The following is a 21,039-nucleotide window of genomic DNA, read 5'->3' as shown; positions in this document are numbered from 1 at the left end:
GTCATTGCTTACAGGATATAGATGTCCCTACTCAAGACTCCATGCCTCCCACAACGGAGTCTAACTAGCAGCTGCTGTGCTTAAATTAAAAACAAAAGGAGGCTATGTTGGGAAGCCCAGTACAAAATAGCCGGTTGGAGGAAGTCCTTGGGAAAATGGCGAAGGGCCAGAAGTACCCCCGGCTTGGTGCTGCGGGCAGAAAAACATCTGCCTTTGGTTATGCCCGGCGCCAAGATTTAATAATAAATATTAAGGATGTTGCTTGAGAAAACGGGTTATGGGTTAAGCACATGGGTCACTTAGAGTGCGCTGTCCTTGAAATATTTTAACTGATTATGTGTTAACCCCGTACGCGCTCTGCTGGCTGTATATTCTAAGCTCTTTGTTCCTGCTTCTATAAAAAGGCTTGACTGCAGAGCTAAACTTGTCAGTCCTTGCAAGAGACTGTCCAAGTGTCATTCTTTCAGGTTCGTTGCTTCCAAGTCCCGGGGAGAAAATCCCCAACACAGATCTAGAAGGTATTGGATGGAGGTAGGTCCTAAGAAGAATCAGCAGAGCTTTGTAAAGCTTTTACCTCCAAGGAGACTTCAGCTTCTTCAGACAAATAGAGACTATCCTCTACAGACAATGGAAAAAGATTTTCTTTTAGCAAAGGAGGCCCAGCAGAATTTTGAGCCCAATGTCTTCCACTTTATTAGGATCTGTCCATGTGTCTTCATTTCAATTTTTTTTGGTTTTCACTTCTTCCAATTCAATATAATCAACATAAAAAAAAATTATACAAGATGAATGAACCTAGACATTGTTGTTCTAAATGAAGAAGATCAGACAAAGACAACTATCATATGATATCGCTTATATGCAGAATCTAAAAATAAATGGTATAAATGAACTTATTCACAAAACAGAAATAGAGTCACAGACATAGAAAACCAAAACAAACAAACAAACTTATGGTTACCAGGGGTGAAGGGTGAAGGGATAAACTGGGAGACTGGGACTGACAGACACACACTACTATATATAAAATGAAAAACTAACAAGGACCTACTATATAGCGCAGGGAACTCTATCCAGTACTCTATAATGACTTATATGGGAAAGCAATAAAAAAAGAATGGATATGTGTATAACTGATTCATTTTGCTATACAGCAGAAACTAACACAATATTGTGAATCAACTATAATTATTGATTACACTAAAAGCCTTTGAATGTGTGGATCACAAAAAAAAAAAATGTGGAAAATTCTGAAAGAGAATGGAATACCAAACCACCTTGCCTGCCTCCTGAGAAATCTGTATGCATGTCAAAAAACAACAGAATCAGACATGGAATAACAGACTGGTCCCAAATTTGGAAAGGAGTACATCAAGGCTGTATATTGTCACCCTGCTTATTTAATTTATATGCAGAGTATATCATGCACAATGCTGGGTTGGATGAAGTTCAAGTTGGAATTAAGATTGCCAGGAGAAATATAAACAACCTCAGATATGCAGATAATACCACTTTAATTGCAGAAAGCGAAGAGGAACTGAAGAGCCTCTTAATGAGTGTAAAAGAGGAGAGTGAGAAAGCTAGCTTAAAACTCAACATTCAAGAAACTAAGATCATGCCATTTGGCCCCATCACTTCATGGCAAATAGATGGGGAAAAATGGAAAGAGTGATAGCCTTTAATTTGGGGGGGGGGCTCCAAAATCACTATGGATGGTGACTGCAGCCATGATATTAAAAGACATTTGCTCCTTGGAAGAAAAGCTATGACAAACCTAGACACCATATTAAAAAGCAGATACATCACTTTGCCAACAAAGATCCATATAGTCAAAGCTGTGGTTTTTCCAGTAGTCACATACAGATGTGAGAGTTGGACCATAAAAAAGGCTGAGCACTGAAGACTTGATGCTTTGGAACTGTGGTGCTAAGAAGACTCTTGAGAGTCCCTTGGACAGCAAGGAGATCAAATTAGTGCATCCTAAAGGAAATCAACCCTGAATATTCATTGGAAGGACTGAGGCTAAAACTGAAGCTCCAATAATTTGGCCACCTGATGCAAATAGCTGACTCACTTTAAAAGATCCTGATGCTGGGAAAGACTGAGGGCAAGAGGAGAAGGGAGGAACAGAGGAAGAGAAGGCTGGATGGCATCATGGACTCAATGAACATGAGTTTGAACAAACTCTGGGAGATAATGAAGAACAGGCAGGCCTGGTGTGCTGCAGTTTATGGGATCACAAAGAGTCAGACATTACTAAGTGACTGAATAACAACAATACTCCAATAAATTTAAAAAAAAAAAAAAACAGAAATTCTGCAAGTTTGTGAATTTAGTTTGCATTGAAATTCAGGCAACTTTAAGACTAGACTTCACGTTTGATTTTCAGAACTCTCACCCCTATCCTTGCAGAAAATAAAAGTTTATTTTAGGGCAGTCATAGACACATTTTAGTCTGTTCTCTGAATCTTGAGAGCACCATTTTCTTTCTTCAAGTTCTCTCCTACACATAGAAATAGCCTAGAGTCTAGCAGAACGCAGTTACCAGTCCCCGGGAGGACTCCAAACACTCTGCTCATTACATCTTGGTATCAAAGTGACTAGGGAGAAAACAACAGGGTCAGGCACTGGACAGAACAATGTTTTATTCATACAGAGAAAAGACAGAACAAGATAAGCTTCAACAGTGGACATCAGTCACGTGTGGCCAAAAGGTTTCTCCTGTCCGCTGACGCAGGCACTGGACTCACAGGCACCCTCCCATGCCTCCGCGAATGGGTTCTATCCCAATACTCTCAGAGAGCAGACACAGCACTGGGGTCAGCCAGGTTTTATATGACGCTTGCACTCAAGCAGAACGAAAGTGTGTATACTGATTGGGCTAAAAGCAGAGAAAGATATTCCCATACAAAATGATAAGCTGGGAACAGGCTATGTGAGCTCCTTCTGGCATGAAAGTGTCCCTGGCCCAGGCCCATCTTGCAGAGGTTGCTGCTGCTGCTGCTAAATCGCTTCAGTCGTGTCCGACTCTGTGTGACCCCATAGACAGCAGCTCACCAGGCTCCCCCATCCCTGGGATTCTCCAGGCAAGAACACTGGAGTGGGTTGCCATTTCCTTCTCTACTGCATGAAAGTGAAAAGTGAAAGTGAAGTCATTCAGTTGTGTCTGACTATTAGCAACCCCATGGACTGCGGCCCACCAGGCTCCTTCATCCATGGGATTTTCTAGGCAAGAGTATTGGAGTGGGGTGCCATTGCCTTCTCCATGCAGAGGTTGAGTGGGAGTCAAAAGACTTAGGCACCAAACTCTCTTTCCCAACACCGAGCATGAACATCTTGCCATAGCATGTCATGGACCATGAGTATCCCCTTTGTCACTGGCAACGCTGCCATTAATGCTGTTGAATTTTATCAGATCAGAAAAATACTTTCAGATAATCCAGAACCAGTACAGATACTGTATCTTCAAGTTTCTGTTACTACAGAAGATCCAAAAACACAGACCACATTTGGTATCCTTGAGTGAGAACTGAAGGGAAAAAATGCTGCTTCTATTTTGAATTTTGTTCAGAAAGATCTAAAGTTTACTCCGTAGGTAGAGGGTTAAAAACAGATAGGAAATTAATTTAAATTTCAAAGTTATTTACAAAATCCCACTCAATTAAGTAATTAAGCAAAATATAAACCATGTTCAAAACCTCAAATGTTTTCTTTATTATATGTTTCAAGTCTACAAAGGTCTAGAAAATGACAATGTTTTCAATATATTAAATGTTAGTATTACCGATTAGCTTGAGTGCCTAGACGAAATCCTAAAAAGGAAATAAATGAAAGATGGCTACAGCAGGTTTACCAGGGAAAGCAATTTTCACAAGGCACTGCATTTGATTAAGCAGAGCACATGGTCTGGATGGCAATTAATACAAGCCCTGTGGTGTAATATCTGCCTGTATGTGTGTGGCACAACATCTTTTTTTCACATCATCCTATTATAATAAAATGCATTTGCAGCAGAAGTTTAGTGCACTGTCAGCCCAGCAAAGGCCAATGATTGGTACCTTTGTATCTCTTTCAATATAGAAAAGATCTCCTTTCTGCTTCCTCTGAAGGTTTTAAAGGCAAGGTTAAAAAAACAGCAGAAAAATCCTCTTTGAGATTGCTCTTAAGGTGATTAGCTGACATGTAATGATTATCAATATTACAGTGGAAGATAATTACACACATGTAGGCATTCCTTTCAAATCCTATGGATGGAGGAGCCTGGTAGGCTGCAGTCCATGAGGTCGCTAAGAGTCGGACACGACTGAGCGACTTTACTTTCACGTTTCACTTTCGTGTGTTGGAGAAGGAAATGGCAACCCACTCCAGTGTTCTTGCCTGGAGAATCCCAGGGACCGGGGAGCCTGGTGGGAGGCCATCTATGGGGTCGCACAGAGTCAGACACGACTGAAGCGACTTAGCAGCAGCAGCAGCAGCAGGCATTCCTTTCAGGCCCTAAAGAACTCTACCTTCAAAATCAAGCATTAAGGTACTTGAATAGAGAACACCACAGAATTGAGTGCCATTATCCAAATGATGCTCTCCTTAATATCAAACAAAGCACTAACATCCAACTTGCCCCTTCAAGGGCCCAACTCACAGTGCCAAGCAAATGCTGGCAGGTCCCTCCAAGCTTACTCTTTCTATATAATAAAGTCATGAAATTGTGCCAAGGTATTTGCTGTGACTTGGCTCCTTGCAAGCAACCTCTTTTAATTCATTGTAGTCACCAACAAATGAATGTCCCATGAATTATGTCTTGCATGTCAATTTCTTTCTACAAAAGAAGAATTTCAGTCTATTCATTTTTGCTTATAAATGCAAACTCTGCATAAAGCTATTTTTTTTAATGCACATTAGTACATTCCAGAAGGTGTATCAGTTGCACTAGTTAAGTCTTTGGGGTCCACTGCTTATTTCTAAACATTAACTTTTGCTGAACTCCCTCAAGATACAGAGTCACTTTTTAAGACTGCAATATTAGGAAAACTCAAGGTCACTCTAGGTATAGCAAAGTCAGCAGTCAAGACAGCAACATTCTCAAATGAACTGACTTCTCTGCTCTTCTGGTGACCTTTGACATGCCCCTTTTTCCCTCCCAACAAGACTCATCTCACTTCGACAAGGATCTCAATCCCACCAGGCCCAACACTAACACAGAGAGAGATACCTTCACTTCAGTAACCATATTACAAAAGAGCAGACATCTTACACATTTATTATTATGGCAAAAGTTTTTGTGGAAAACTGGCACACAGAAAGGTGTCACTGTTCAGTGGGGTATAAAACAAGGCTGTCCAAATGTTCATAACTGAACAAGAGAAGCATCAACAGTACATTTTTTTACATTTTCATTGGAGTATGGTCGATTTACAGTGTGTTAGTTTCAGGTGTAAAAGCAAAGTGAATCAGTTATTTGTTGTTGCTCAGTCACTAAGTCATGTCCAACCCTTTGCAACCCCATGAACTGCAGCACATCAGGCCTTCCCGACCTTCACTGTCTCCCAGAGTTTCTCATCTCTATTGATTCAGTGATGCCATCCAACCATCTCATCCTCTGTCATTCCCTTCTCCTCCTACCCTCAGTCTTTCCCAGCATCGAGGCCTTTTCCAGTAAGTCCACTCTTCATATCAGGTGGCCAAAGTATTGGAGCTTCAGCTTCAGCATCAGTCCTTCCAAAGAATATTCAAGGTTAATTTCCTTTATGGATATACTGGTTTGATCTCCTTGCTGTTCAAAGGTTCTCAAGAGTCTTCTCCAGCACTGCAGTTCAAAAGCATCAATTCTTTGGTGCTCAGCCTTCTTTATAGTCCAACCCTCACATCCATACCTGACTACTAGAAAAACCATAGTTTTGACTATACAGACCTTTGTCAGCAAAGTGATGTCTCCGCTTTTTAATATGCTGTATAGGTTCGCATAGTGTATCTTCCAAGGAGCAAGCATCTTTTAATTTTGAGGTTGCAGTCACCATTCATAGTGATTTTGGAGCCCAAGAAAATAATACCTGTCACTGTTTCCATTGTTCCCCATCTATTTGCCATGAACTGATGGGACTGGCATCACTGACTTGATGGACGTGAGTCTGGGTAAACTCCTGGAGTTAGTGATAGACAGGGAGGCCTGGCCTGCTGCGATTCATGGGGTCGCAAAGAGTCGGACACGATTGAGCGACTGAAACTGAACTGAACTGATGGGACTGGATGCTATGATCTTACTTTTTTGAATGTTGAGTTTAAGCCAGATTTTTCACTCTCCTCTTTCACACTCATTAAGAGGCTCTTTAGTTCCTCTTGCTGCTGCTGCTGCTGCTGCTAAGTCACTTCAGTCATGTCCGACTCTGTGGGACCTCATAGACAACAGCCCACCAGGCTCCCCCATCCCTGGGATTCATTCTCCAGGCAAGAACACTGGAGTGGGTTGCCATTTCCTTCTCCAATGCATGAAAGTTCCTCTCAGCTTTCTGCAATTAAAGTGGTATCATCTACATATCTGTTGTTGTTGATATTTCTCCCAGCAATCTTGATTCCAGCTTGTCCTTTATCCAGCCTGGCATTTCACATGATGTACATTGCATGGAAGTTAAATAAGCAGGGTGACAATATACAGCCTGGGTGTACTCCTTTCCCAATTTTGAACCAGTCTGTTGTTCCATGTCTGGTTCTAACTGTTGCTTCCTGTCCTGCATACAGGCTTCTTGGGAGATGAGTAAGGTTGTATGCTATTCCCACCTCTTGAAGAATTCTCCACAATTTGTTGTGATCCACACAGTCAAAGACTTTAGCACAGTCAATGAAGCAGAGGTATATTTTTTCAAAATTCCTTTGCTTTTTCTATATCCTAGCAGATGTTGGCAATTTGATACTGGTTCCTCTGCCTTTTTCTAAATCCAGCTTGTACATCTGGACGTTCTTGATTCATATACTACTGAAGCCTAGCTTGAAGGATTCTAAGCATAATCTTGCTACTGTGTGAAATGAGCACAACTGTAAGGTAGTCTGAACATTCTTTGGCATTGCCCTTCTTTGGGATTGGAATGAAAATTGACCATTTCTAGCCCTGTGGCCACTGCTGAGTTTTCCAAATTTGTTGACATATCAAGTGCAGCAGTTTAACAGCATCCTAATCTTTCAGGATTAGAAATAGCTAGGCTGGAATCGGAGAAGGCAATGGCACCCCACTCCAGTACTCTTGCCTGGAGAATCCTGTGGACAGAGAAGCCTGGTGGGCTGCAGTCCATAGGGTCCCTAAGAGTTGGACACAACTGAGCGACTTCACTTTCACTTTTCACTTTCATGCATTGGAGAAGGAAATGGCAACCCACTCCAGTGTTCTTGCCTGGAGAATCCCAGGGACGGGGGAGTCTCGTGGGCGGCCATCTATGGGGTCGCACAGAGTCGGACACGACTAAAGTGACTTAGCAGCAGCAGCAGCAGGCTGGAATTCATAGTGATGTTTCCTAAGGCACACTTGACTTCACACTCCAGGTTGTCTGGCTCTAGGTTAGCAATCACACCATAGTGATTATCTGGGTCATGAAGATCTTTGTTGTACAGTTCTTCTGTGTATTCCTGCCACCCCTTCTTAATATCTTCTGCTTCTGTTAGGTCCATACCATTTCTGTCCTTTATTATATCCATCTTTGCAAGAAATGTCTCCTTGGTATCTCCAATTTTCAGGAAGAGATCTTTAGTCTTTCTCATTCTACTGTTTCCCTCTATTTCTTTGCACTATTCACTAAAGAAGGCTTTCTTATCTCTCCTTACTATTCTCTGGAACTCTGCATTCAGTTGGGTATATCTTTCCCTTTGGGAAGGTTGGAAGGATGATGGTGACAGTGGGATAACATGACAGGAGCTGAGGAGGTGGCAATGCATGGGAAGTTGATTCACAGAGATGATGGTGGTGGCAGGGGCAGGGTAATGACTAGCGCCCCAAGTACCTACTGTGGCAGGGCAGGAGCCTAGGAAGCACTGTGTGCCATCCCCCTCAGCAGGGGGCAGTCTCCCCAGGCCTGGACAATATCCCGGAGGAGTCAGAGGCAGGAAAGGCGGGAGTCAGAGCTCCCCTAGCACTGGGCCACGTGGGCGGCAGAAATGCCCCAGGACAGACAGTGGAGGCAGTAAGGCTGGAGAGCCCTCTGCTCACAGGCATCCTCCAACCTTGGCCTCCCCAGACTCCCGTCCTGGTGAATCAGTTATATATATACATATATATCTCCACTCTTTTTTAGATTCTTTTCCCATATAAGTCATTACAGAGTATTGAATAGAGTTCTCTGTGCTATAAAGAAGCTTCCTATTCATTTCAGTTTCAGTGTGACTCTTTGTGACCCCATGGACTGCAGCATACCATGCTTCCCTGTCCATCACCAATTCCCAGAGCTTGCCCAAACTCCTGTCTATCAAATCGGTGATGTCATCCAACCATTTCGTGCTCTGTCGTCCCCTTTTCCTCCTGCCTTCAATCTTTCCCTGCATCAGGGTCTTTTCCAAAGAGTCAGTTCTTTGCATCAGGTGGCCAAAGTACTGGAGTCTCAGCTTCATGATCAGTCCTTCCAATGAATATTCAGGACTGATTTCCTTTACTCTTGATTGTTTGATCTCCTTGCAGTGCAAGTGACTCTCAAGAGTCTTCTCCAACACCACAGTTCAAAAGCATCAATTCTTCGGCACTCAGCTTTCTTCATAGTCCAACTCTCACATCCATACATGACTACTGGAAACACCATAGCTTTGACTAGATGAACCTTTGTCAGCAAAGTGATGCCTCTGCTTTTTAATATGCTATCTAGGTCGGTCATAGCTTTTCTTTCAAGGAGCAAACATCTTTTAATTTCATGGCTGTAGTCACCATCTGCAGTGATTTTGGAGCCCCCCAAAATAAAGTGTCTCACTGTTTCCATTGTTTCCCCATCTATTTGCCATAAAGTGATGGGGCCAGATGCCAAGATCTTAGTTTTCTGAATGTTGAGTTTTAAGCCAACTTTTTCACTCTCCTCTTTCACTTTCATCAAGAGGCTCTTTAGTTCTTCTTTGCTTTCTGCCATAAGGGTGGTGTCACCTGCATACGTGAGGTTATTGATATTTCTTCTGGCAATCTTAATTCCAGCTTGTGCTTCATCTAGCCCAGCATTTCACATGATATACTCTGCATATAAGCTAAATAAGCGGGGTGAAATATAAGCCTTGATGTAATCCTTTCCCAATTTGGAACCAGTCCATTCTTCCACGTCCAGTTCTAAAAAACTGTTGCTTCTTGACCTGCATGCAGATTTCTCAGAAGGCGCGTAAGGTGGTCTGGTATTCCCATCTCTTTAAGGATTTTCCACAGTTTGCTGTGATCCACACAGTCAAATGCTTTGGCATAGTCAATAAAGCAGAAGTAGATGCTTTTTCTGGAACTCTCTTGCTTTTTCAATGATCCAACAGATGTTGGCAATTTGATCTCTGATTCCTCTGTCTTTTCTAAATCCAGCTTAAACAGCTGGAAGTTCACAGTTCACATACTATTGAAGCCTGGTTTGGAGAATTTTGAACATTACTTTGCTAGCATGTGAGATGAGTGCAATTATGTGGTAGTTTGAACATTTTTTGGCATTGCCCTTCTTTGAGACTGGTAAGAAAACTGACCTTTTCCAGTCCTGTGGCCACTGCTGAGTTTTACAAATTTGTGGCATATTGAGTGCAGCACTTTAACAACATCATCTATTAGGATTTGAAGTAGCTCAACTGGAATTCCATCACCTCCACTAGCTTTGTTCATAGTGATGCTTCCTAAGGCCCACTTGATTTCACATTCCAGGATGTCTGGCTCTAGGTGACTGATCACACCTTCGTGGTTATCTGGGTCATTAAGATCTTTTTTGTACAGTTCTTCTGTGTATTCTTGCCACCTCTTCTTAATATCTTCTGCTTCTGTTAGGTCCATTCCATTTCTGTCCTTTATTGTGCCCATCTTTGCTTGAAATGTTGCCTTGGTATCTCTAATTTTCTTCAAGAGATCTCTAGTCTTTCCCATTCTATTGTTTTCCTCTATTTCTTTGCATTGATCACTAAGGAAGGCTTTCTTATGTCTCCTTGCTATTCTTTGGAACTCTGCGTTCAAATGGATATATCTTTCCTTTTCTCCTTTGCCTTAGCTTCTCTTCTTTTATCAGCTATTTGTAAGGCTTCCTCAAACAACCATTTTCCCTTTTTGCATTTCTTTTTCTTGGGGATGGTCTTGATCACTGCCTCCTGCACAATGTCACAAACCTCTGTCCATAGTTGTTCAGATACTCTGTCTATCAGATCTAATCCCTGAATCTATTTCTCATTTCCACTGTGTCATCATAAGGGACTTGATTTAAGGCATACCTGAATGATCTAGAGGTTTTCCCTACTTTGTATTTTATATATAGTAGTGTGTATATATATCAATCCCAGTCTCCCAATTTGTCCTACCCTTATCCCCTGTAACCTTAAATTTGTTTTCTATATCTGTGACTCTATTTCTGTTTTGTAAATAAGTTCATTTGTACCATTTTTTAAATTACACATATAACTGATATTGTGTGACATTTGTCTTTCTCTGCCTGACCTCCTTCACTCAGAATGACAGTCTCTAGGTCCATCCATGTTGCTGCAAACCGGTGTATTTTTAAACATCTTTAGTCTCTTTTATCTGGAGAAGGCAATGGCAACCCACTCCAGTGCTCCTGCCTGGAAAATCCCATGGATGGAGGAGCTTGGTAGGCTGCAGTCCATTGGGTTGCAGAGTCAGACACGACTGAGCGACTTCATTTTCACTTTTCACTTTCATGCATTGGAGAAGGATATGGCAACCCACTCCAGTGTTCTTGCCTGGAGAATCCCAGGGACAGCGGAGCCTGGTGGGCTGCTGTCTATGGGGTTGCACAGAGTCGGACACAACTGAAGCAACTTAGCAGCAGCAGCAGCAGTCTCTTTTATCTAAGATAGGATCTTCTACTTTGTGAAATGTAAAATTATAAAATACATACAGAAAGGTGCTGAAATTATAAATGTATGATTTGATGGATTCTCACAAGCTAATACACCTGTGATCATTATCCAGATCAGGAATCAGAATGTGGTCAGAACCTTTGATGGCAGTTTCTCCCTATGTTAAACCATCATATCTATGATACAAATGGCATGATGGGATGTCAATTTTAAAATGTATGTATTAGCTGCGGGTTTCTAGCAACTAGTTTCTAGTTTCTAGCAGCTACTATGAACATTTTTAAATGGACATCCCTTCATGCCATTCAGATCATGTCATTTCACCCCTAATAGTGATGTTTCTTGGTCTTGTTTGCACATTGAGTAACTTCAAACTCAGTTAAATGCCTGGGTTCATGCCCCCACATATCTAATTTAATTGGTCCAGGATGTGCCCTGAGTTCCCCGATCAGATCTTAAGTCCCAGTGTGAGGTCCACATTCCCTCTGATTTCATCTCTTGGCTGTGCTTCCTGACTTACACCATTCCAGACACACTAGCCGTATCTCTCTGTTCCTTGAAGCCAAAGAGCAAACTCCCATACTGGCCAGTACATTGGCTCTTCCATCTTCCTGGGTTGCTTTCTCCAAGAAAGTTAGTTTTTTGTTTTTTTTTTACTTCTCTAGGTCTTTACATAAAAGTCTACTCCTCAGTGACCCTATACCGGCCACCCCTGACATTTTATAGCTCCATTCCCTGATTTAGACTCTCGGCAACAGTTGATATCCAAAAGAGAGTATACTTTCTTTTTTTCTTTCTTAGGCTCCACATGGACAGGGCTTTCTGCCTGTTCATTAAGTGCAGGGCCCCCATTCATGAAACAGTGAGTGCCTGTCACAGAGCCAGAGCTCAAGAAATGTTTACTAAATAAACAAATGATGTTTTCAAGTAATAAAAACCCTGCTAAAGAGCTTTGAGTCAGCATTGAAGAACCAATAATGAGACTTCAGTCATGATCATCATCATTAAGTACATTCTAAACCAAAACTGGTTAAATGAAAACAACCCAGATAAGGTGTGATTCACAACAAAATAGTGATATGCTCTCTGCACCTCACACTTTAGACAAAAGAAACCCCTGGAGAAAAGCTCATATTTTCTTTCATGGGGCATTCAGGGCTTTCAGGACTGCCAGACATCTAGAAACCTCCAGAAAGTGTGTGTGTGTGTGTGTGTGTGTGTAAAATTCCCCAGAAATTGGAAATAAACTGACTTTAACCTCTCTCTTGCATAAATACTTTTTTAATATTTTCTTTGCAAATTCCTCATCTTGGGTATTAGAAGCTGACATATGATTATGGAAGTGCTCTCATTTGCAACAATTGCTTTAAAGCACTCAGAATGGCATCCAGCCCACTCCCAACTGTCTGCTGTCTCAAGAGAACTTTCCTACAATAATTCCATTATTCTCCCCAGGAAATAAATCCTGAAATAAGAGCTCCTGAACTTTCCACCTTGACTAAAATATTGGGCTAAAATATTTTCTGAAGTACCAAGCAGATAAGAAAGGTTAGGGCATGGGAAGGCTGGAGAGTGAGAGAAACTCATCAGTAGAGCAGAAAAGGAACAGATCAGCAAATACAGGGCTATTTCCAATTGTACCCGTAACCACTGCTGATAAGAATGAAGTCACAATTCCTCTGGGCCCAAGCTTTCCTCTTCCTCAAAGGGGCTAACCTGTTGTTCATCCCGACCTGCCTCAGAAACAATGAAATTCCTGACACTTATATTTGAGAAAATTGTTACAGTCTCTTGATACTTTGGTGTTTATATTATCATTGTTAATAATGAAAAATAAACTGTGATCCTTTGTAGTCTGGATACTCACCCTCTACCCAATCTATCTGAACACACTGTAAAATCCCTTGTAGTCTCAACAAATATTTGATAAAATAATAAAGCTCTCACAGTTCTGAATTCTCTATTTCCTGCTCATTCAATTTCACATAGGCATTTCTTAGTATAGAAATAACATACAGTCTTCTAAATTGTGGGGTTCTATTTAAATTCTGTTCTAGTGAAAAAATTCCATTCTATTAAGCTATAAACCAGACAACTTGTTTGCTTCATTTTTCTATTCTCATACTCCATGAAAATCCTATTTTCCGCTCTATCAGTTAGAATTCTAAATAAATATTTTAAAGAATAAAAAAATCACCCAAAATTCACCATTTAAAGTTCATCATTAGAGATAACAAATGCTGTTGAAGATATAGAGAAAACCCCTACACTGTTGGTAGGAATGTAAGCTGGTACAGCCACTGGGGAAAGCAATATAGAGGTTCCTCAAAAATTACAAATAAAACTATCATGGGATCCAGCAATTCCACTTCTGAGTATATATCCCAAGGAAATGAAATCATTATCATAAAGAGATATCTGTACTCCCATATTCATATTCACAGCAGCATTATTCACAATAGCCAAGGTATGGAAATAACCTAAGAGTCCATCAATGGGCGAATGGCTACAGAAAGTTGCACACAATGGAATATTATTCATCTTTCTCAAAAAAAAAAAGAAAGAAAGAAATTCTGTTATTTGCAACAACATGGATGAACCTGGAGGGCGTTATGCTAAGTGATGTGAGCCAGACAGAGAAAGGCAATACCACATGGCATCACTAATATGAGGAATCTAAAAATAAAAGTTGAAATCATAGAAACAGAGTAAAAAAGTTGTTTCCAGGCAGCATGTGGTGGGGGAAATGAGAAGAGATCAGTAAAGGAGTACAAACTTTCTGTTATACAATGAATAACTCTGTTATAAGATGAATAAACTCTAACATATAACATGGTAACTATAGTTTTAACACTCTATTGTATAATTGAAATTTGCTAAGACTAGAACGTAAATGTCCTGACCACAAATAAAAAGGGAAATAAATGTAGGAGGTATATGGCATGTGTTAATCAACTTGATGGGGAAGGGGGAATTATCTCATGATATATACATATATCGATTCATGTCATGTACTTTTAAAAAAACTTACAATTCTGTCAATTATTCTGCAGTCAAGCTGGAGAAAAAGTTCATCATTCAATTTATTAAATAGTTTATTCAAACTGGTAGAATAAACAACTAGTTTATTTAACACATATTTAGCAAACACTACTTACTGCACTCATATTTTTGGCAATAATATCCCTAATATCCCTATTGTGATTTTGGCAATCACAATCCCTAAACTCCTGCACTTTATTATCTAAAGGGGGAGACAAACATTTATCATTTTAAAAAATAAATATATTTATCCTCATTCAATATTTCTTAAACTCATGTTTTGACTAGGAGCTGGGTGAAAATGGTGAGCAAAATATTTATGACCAATACTGGCATAGAGTCTAATGAGCAAGACAAACATTAAACAAAGGCACCAACTATAATAAATTATATAAAGGAAACTAACAGCGTTCTATAAAATAGAATAATGAATTTTGAGGGGAAATGAAATTTCAATAGAGAAATGAAAAATGAATGGTTATTAGACATATGATGTGTTTAGTAAAGAACAGTCTGAGAAGATTGGAAAGGTTTATGCAAAGGCCCTGAGCAGAAATTATTTGCTGGTTTACAGTAATAATACCCAGAGAGATTATTTTGATTTGAGGTGATCAGAGACCATATCATAACTGATACTTAAGAATATGGAATTCCTTCAGAATTACTAAAGAACATATTTATCAGAGTTTTACAATTAATTCATTAATGTACTGCTTCACAAAGCATCTCATACCAATCACTGTTTCCATGTTAAAAGATGTCATAGCCCAATGTGTGCAAAATTCCAGCTTATATAAACTAAGGTGTTTTCTTTTCTGCGGAACTTCTCACACAGCTTGGTATAAATATTCATACAAAGGGTTGGTTTCTGTATATTAAGAAAATCATAAGGAAGAGAAAATACACTTACAGTCCATACTATAATTATTGACACCATAAGTTAATGTTGCCTATCTACAAGATTACTTGTCAGTACCTATGGCAATTTGTCTTATATGATACAAAATGCTATAGATGCTATTCCCATTACTAACACTAGACATCAAAAATGAAAATTTAATATGAAAAACATTTGTGTCTATTTACAGGTATAATGATTAATGCATTTATTATAACCCTTTGATATATATAGCTTTTATTTCTCAAAGAAGTAGCCATATGATCGCTTTATGGTTACCTAGTATAACTGATACACCTGCTTCATAGTAGCCTAGAATGTACACTAGTGAATACATTGTCATAGAATTTTTATGACATACAATACACAGCCCTAGTCATAATACAGTACTGAAAACTTGTTACATTAATAAAAATCTTCCCTGTGATGATAGGCTGATAGACAGTTTCTTAAACCATAGAGAGAGTGCGAAAGAGGCATATTGTTTGGTAATGTAATTCTTTGAAAGCAAAATTACAAAACAGTAATAAAAACTAACACATTATTAGTTTTATACTCAATATCACTTGCCTTAAACCTATGTAAGGTTAGACTACTATATACATGCATTTTATACATTCTCAACATACATTTTCTTAATATTTTTAATTTCTAAGCTATACGTTTCACCTGCAAGTTTTTTTCAAATTGCCACAAATCTTCAAAATATTTCCAAATATATTTGTAGAAAAAAATATGCATATAAGTGGACCTGTGGTCTTCAATCCCATGTTGTTCTAGTGTCAACTCTATACCATATAATAACAGGAAAATCAAAGAATATTATAGCTTAAAAATTCTATCATATTTTAGCATACCTCATCTTTCATATCTTGTACAAATCTATATAATTAGATAATTCCTGGAGAGTGGGGACTATAGTTAACAATACAGTATTGGACACTTGAAATTTGCTAAGAGGGTAGCTTTTACGTGTTGTCACCACCAACAAAAAAATGTAAAAGAAAGGAATGAAGCAAGAAGGAAACAAAATACTGTGTGAGTTGATGGATATGTGAATAGCTCAATTGTGGTGGTAATTTCCCAATGCATACATATATCAAACATCAGTTGTACATTGTTAATTGGCTATACCCCAATACAAAATAAAAAGTTTCTTTAAAAAATCAAGTTGTAATCTTTTAATATGTACAGTTTCTATTTGTCAATTATATCTCAGTAAAAAAAACTGGGGGGAAAAAACTGATATGTGACATTTAGAAGACATATTATCACCAGAAGAGTTATTTTCTTAGTTTCATTTTATTTCATCAAAACTAGGTCTAATACTAAATTTTATGCATGCCCAAAAGTCAGAAAATATGGAAATTTTACTAGTTAAGTCTTTATCTTATTTTATTTCAACACTAGAGTTAACTTTCAGAGCTAAAAAATTTTTAAAGCAGTTCCTGCTATAAAATGACCGAGTTGCCACTGAATAAAAGTTTTTTTGGCCTGATGTGAAGGTTGGCTGAAGGGGAGCTGAATAGATTCAGGAGGAGATTCAACATTGTCATCAGAAGATACGAGCACCGCACCACAACTGCACTCAAGGAATTCTGGTAAAAACAAAATAAATGCTCACCACCAAGACCAACTGTCACAGCGAGTCATGGGCGCACTTACGAAATAAAAGACAAAGAACTGAGCCCATTCAGGTCAACAAGGCTTCATCAAAGGCCAGATGAGAGAAGAGACAGAGCCAGCCAAGTGGAAATGCCTGTCTAGATAACAGTAAATGAAAGAACCCACTAAAATTAACTATGAACAAAAGGTGGTTCTCACAGGCCAACCCTCCAAGTGAGTAAAATGCAAATGCTTCCTATGAATGCAGTTTTTTCCAAAACAAATCCAAAATGAAACTTTTTTCATAATATCACCATTTTTAGAGATGAAAGTGACCCTGAAACTCATTTCAGCTTACGGAGAAATTTCTTAAAACCCCACTAGTTCCCTAGATTTAGTGGAAACATTTGAAAAGAAGAAGTCACAAGGATAGTTACTGCTCTTTTTCTAATAATAAAATATGAACAAATACAAGCAATAATAATAATAACAACAAAGAAACCCTTCCTGGGATGAAGAACCACATTACAACTATACAATTATCCAGAGCCAGACTCCTCACTGAAGTTCAGTTCAGTTCAGTTCAGTCGCTCAGTCGTGTCCAACTCTTAGCGACCCCATGAATCACAGCACACCAGGCCTCCCTGTCCCTCACCAACTCCTGGATTTCACTCAGACTCACATCCATCGAGTCAGTGATGCCATCCAGCCATCTCATCTTCTGTCATCCCCTTCTCCTCCTACCCCCAATCCCTCCCAGCATCAGAGTCTTTTCCAATGAGTCAACTCTTCGCATGAGGTGGCCAAAGTACTGGAGTTTCAGCTTTACCATCATTCCTTCCAAAGAACACCCAGGACTGGTCTCCTTTAGAATGGACTGGTTGGATCTCCTTGCAGTCCAAGGGACCCTCAAGAGTCTTCTCCAACACCACAGTTCAAAAGCATCAATTCTTCGGCACTCAGCTTTCTTCACAGTCCAACTCTCACATCCATACATGACTACTTGAAAAACCATAGCCTTGACAGAACTGACCTTTGTTGGCAAAGTAATGTCTCTGCTTTTCAACATGCTATCTAGGTTGGTCATAACTTTTCTTCCAAGGGGTAAGCATCTTTTAATTTCATGGCTGCACTCACCATCTGAAGTGATTTTGGAGCCCAAAAAAATAAAGTCTGACACTGTTTCCACTGTTTCCCCATCTATTTCCCATTAAGTGATGGGACCAGATGCCATGATCTTCATTTTCTGAATGTTGAGCTTTAAGCCAACTTTTTCACTCTCCTCTTAACTTTCATCATGAGACTTTTGAGTTCCTCTTCACTTTCTCTCATAAGAGTGGTGTCATCTGCATATCTGAGGTTATTGATATTTCTCCCCGCAATCTTGATTCCAGCTTGTGCTTCTTCCAGCCCAGCGTTTCTCATGATGTTCTCTGCATATAAGTTAAATAAGCAGGGTGACAATATACAGCCTTGACGTACTCCTTTTCCTATTTGGAACCAGCCTGTGTGGATAATGAAACAATTTGGGTTTCTGTGGTGACTCGGTGGTAAAGCATCAACCCGTCAATGCAGAAGACAAGGGTTTGACCCCTGGCTTGGGAAGATCCCCTGAAGAAGGAAATGGCAATCCACTTCAGTGTTCTTACCTGGGAAATCCCATGGACAGAGGAGCCTGGTGGGCTACAGTCCATGGGGTCACAAAGAGTCAGACACGACTTAGCAACAACAAGGGAACAACTCAAAGACCAGTCAATTTTGAAGGAAAGATTTTATGCCCACTTTGAAATTAAAATAAACAAAACCATGGAGTAAAACCAATTTTTGTAAAGTTCTTCATTTTATAGCTGTTGGTATAAAGAGATTTATTCTTATTTTGCTGGACCTTTATCAAGAAAAGACTAGAAAGTATATCACTTTCCTGCATTGGAGAAGGAAATGGTAACCCACTCTAGTGTTCTTGCCTGGAGAATCCCAGGGACGGGGGAGACTAGTGGGCTGCCATCTGTGGGGTCGGATAGAGTCGGACACGACTGAAGTGACTTAGCAGCAGCAACAGCAGTAGCTATAATGGGAGAAGGCAATGGCAACCCCTTCCAGTACTCTTGACTGGAAAATCCCATGGACGGAGGAGCCTGGTAGGCTGCAGCCCATGGGGTCGCTAAGAGTCGGACATGACTGAAGTGACTTAGCAGCAGCCGCAGTAGCTATAATATCCAATTTCCTTTGAAGCAAAAGGTTAAGAATAATAATAAATTTAAAAAATGAACTGGCTAGAAAACAATTCAAAAATCATGGCAGATATCAAGAAAAATTTCTTCTGACTACCTGAAGGCACATTTAAGTCTGCTTTGCTGTTCCCTAGAACACACTATAGCATCTAAATTTTTTGGCCATGTGCATTTACAAACGTTTTCAAAATGTCTATGGGATTTATCCTGGCAGCTGGGATTTGAGACCACTTTGAATTTTGTTTTTGTTATTTTCCTGATAAAACTTAATTTTTTACTGCATCAATAACTGTCAAGTATGAAAGAGAAAGATCAGGTTTAGCCATGACAGAGTTTCTTCACTCAAAATGAAGCATAAGCAAAACTCATACCTAACTCACAATATATCCACAGTACTGTGATCACGGGATCACATTCTGTCCCCACCTCCAGAGTAAGAATGCTCGATGAAGCACTAGTGTTTAATTAAGCACAATTTTTAAAAGCTGGATCAGGCTGTACTAGACTTATAAATGCAATATACTTAACACCATAAAGTTTGCTCATAATACATATCCATGAGGTAACAGCCCTTTTATAGTAGAGTATTAGGTTAGCTAGAATCCAATTTATGAAAAAACCTCCTGTATATTCTCAGTATTGTACATACTGATATGCAATAATGCATTTCAATTCCATCCTGACACAAAATCTCTTGGGTTCCTTTTTGTTCTCTTAAATAAGTATCATAAAACATTAATAGGAGTGCCCTTCTAGGTCTCTATTCAAATGTTCCTTGATTTGTAGATTTCATTAACAAAATCAAGAAAAAAATTTTAGCTAGTGTTACCAAATAGGACAAAGCTGTTAACTTCTGCTTTGCGAAAATCTGCATAATGGCATTTAAAAACAACTTTATCTAGAAGCCTTGTCAAAAGCAGAAATGATCTCTTTTCAGGACTAGGCCTATTGTCTTTTTAATAAGCAATAAGATGGATATTTCAGCGCACTTGGAGACAGAAACCAGTCAAAGGAATATTCTACTCTTCCCTTTACTCCTTCCCCTAAGGCAGTGCTTTTAAAAAATTCAATTACAATATATCTCGCATTGCATTTCAGTCCTCTTGTTGAAGAGGAAAAATTCTGAGTAATATACGATGCTTTTTCCAGCCCCAAATCTGAGTAGGCATGGCTTTTCGGTCTTACAAAGCAGATACAGAAAGAACTGCCTACAAGCTACAACTACATTTGAGGATCAAATATGGACTTCTTAAAAGGCAGGACTATTCTGATCATTTTATTACATACTCTGAAGAAGAATTAGGAACAGTGATAATAACCAATCATAATCCACTTCCTCACTGAGGCAGTTTCAGGGAAAAAGTCCACATTCTTTTCAATAGTAATGTTTAACAGCAACTATGCCTAATGTTCCAAGGAACTTTCCCATAGGAATTTAACAAGCATTACATATTCTATTTGCTATAATATATGTTGTTTTCTATGAAAAGTACACACAGATAAAAGCTTGACAGTACATCTTGCCTATGGAAAATAAATATTTGGTCCCATGATGCGGCTCTGTCCTACTTTGGTGAATCTAGGAAGGTCTAGGGACAATTGAGGACAGGCCCCTAAGAATGATGGTAAAATGAACCACTGAAGGGAAACTAACTGTACCAGAAAAAAAAGCAAGTTTTCACCCAGGCATTGATACTTAATTCACCCTCACCAGATAGGAATAATAGCACATTAAAGAAAATTTTGAACTATAGGAATACATGTTGAATGGAAAGCAATTTATTTTGAAGTCCCAGGAAACTGTGACGACTGAGAGAAACTGTTAAACATATTAGTGAACCCTGTATTACAGTAATATGGGATAATATTTCTAATTAAAATGCATAACACTTACAGCATTGTCTACCCACAAAGTATGTATAGACATAAGGTGCCTACCCAACTCTATCCAACACACAAAGTATTTCTTTTAAGTACTTTAAAATAGTTTTGTGGCTTTATCTTTTACACTGTAAAAACTCTAAACAGTTTATGCTGTTCATTCACAAATTTTATATCTCATAAAATTACATCAGAATGAAGTATATACTATTGTGTCCATAGTATGCCATTGTGTACATAGTAGATATAGAGCCTAAGAAAGAATTTCTTAAGATCACATGTAGGTTCAAAACTTGAAATGGATATTTCTGTGTCCAAATCTTATGCCCTTCTATTATTACCTTATTTACATGCAATTAAATGAGACATGATACTAGA

Source organism: Bos grunniens, chromosome 4 (assembly GCF_055505025.1).
Source record: "Bos grunniens cultivar Pamir isolate PY7600 chromosome 4, Bosgru_T2T1.0, whole genome shotgun sequence".
Classification (NCBI taxonomy): domain Eukaryota; kingdom Metazoa; phylum Chordata; class Mammalia; order Artiodactyla; family Bovidae; genus Bos; species Bos grunniens.
Note: the sequence above shows the minus strand (reverse complement) of the source record.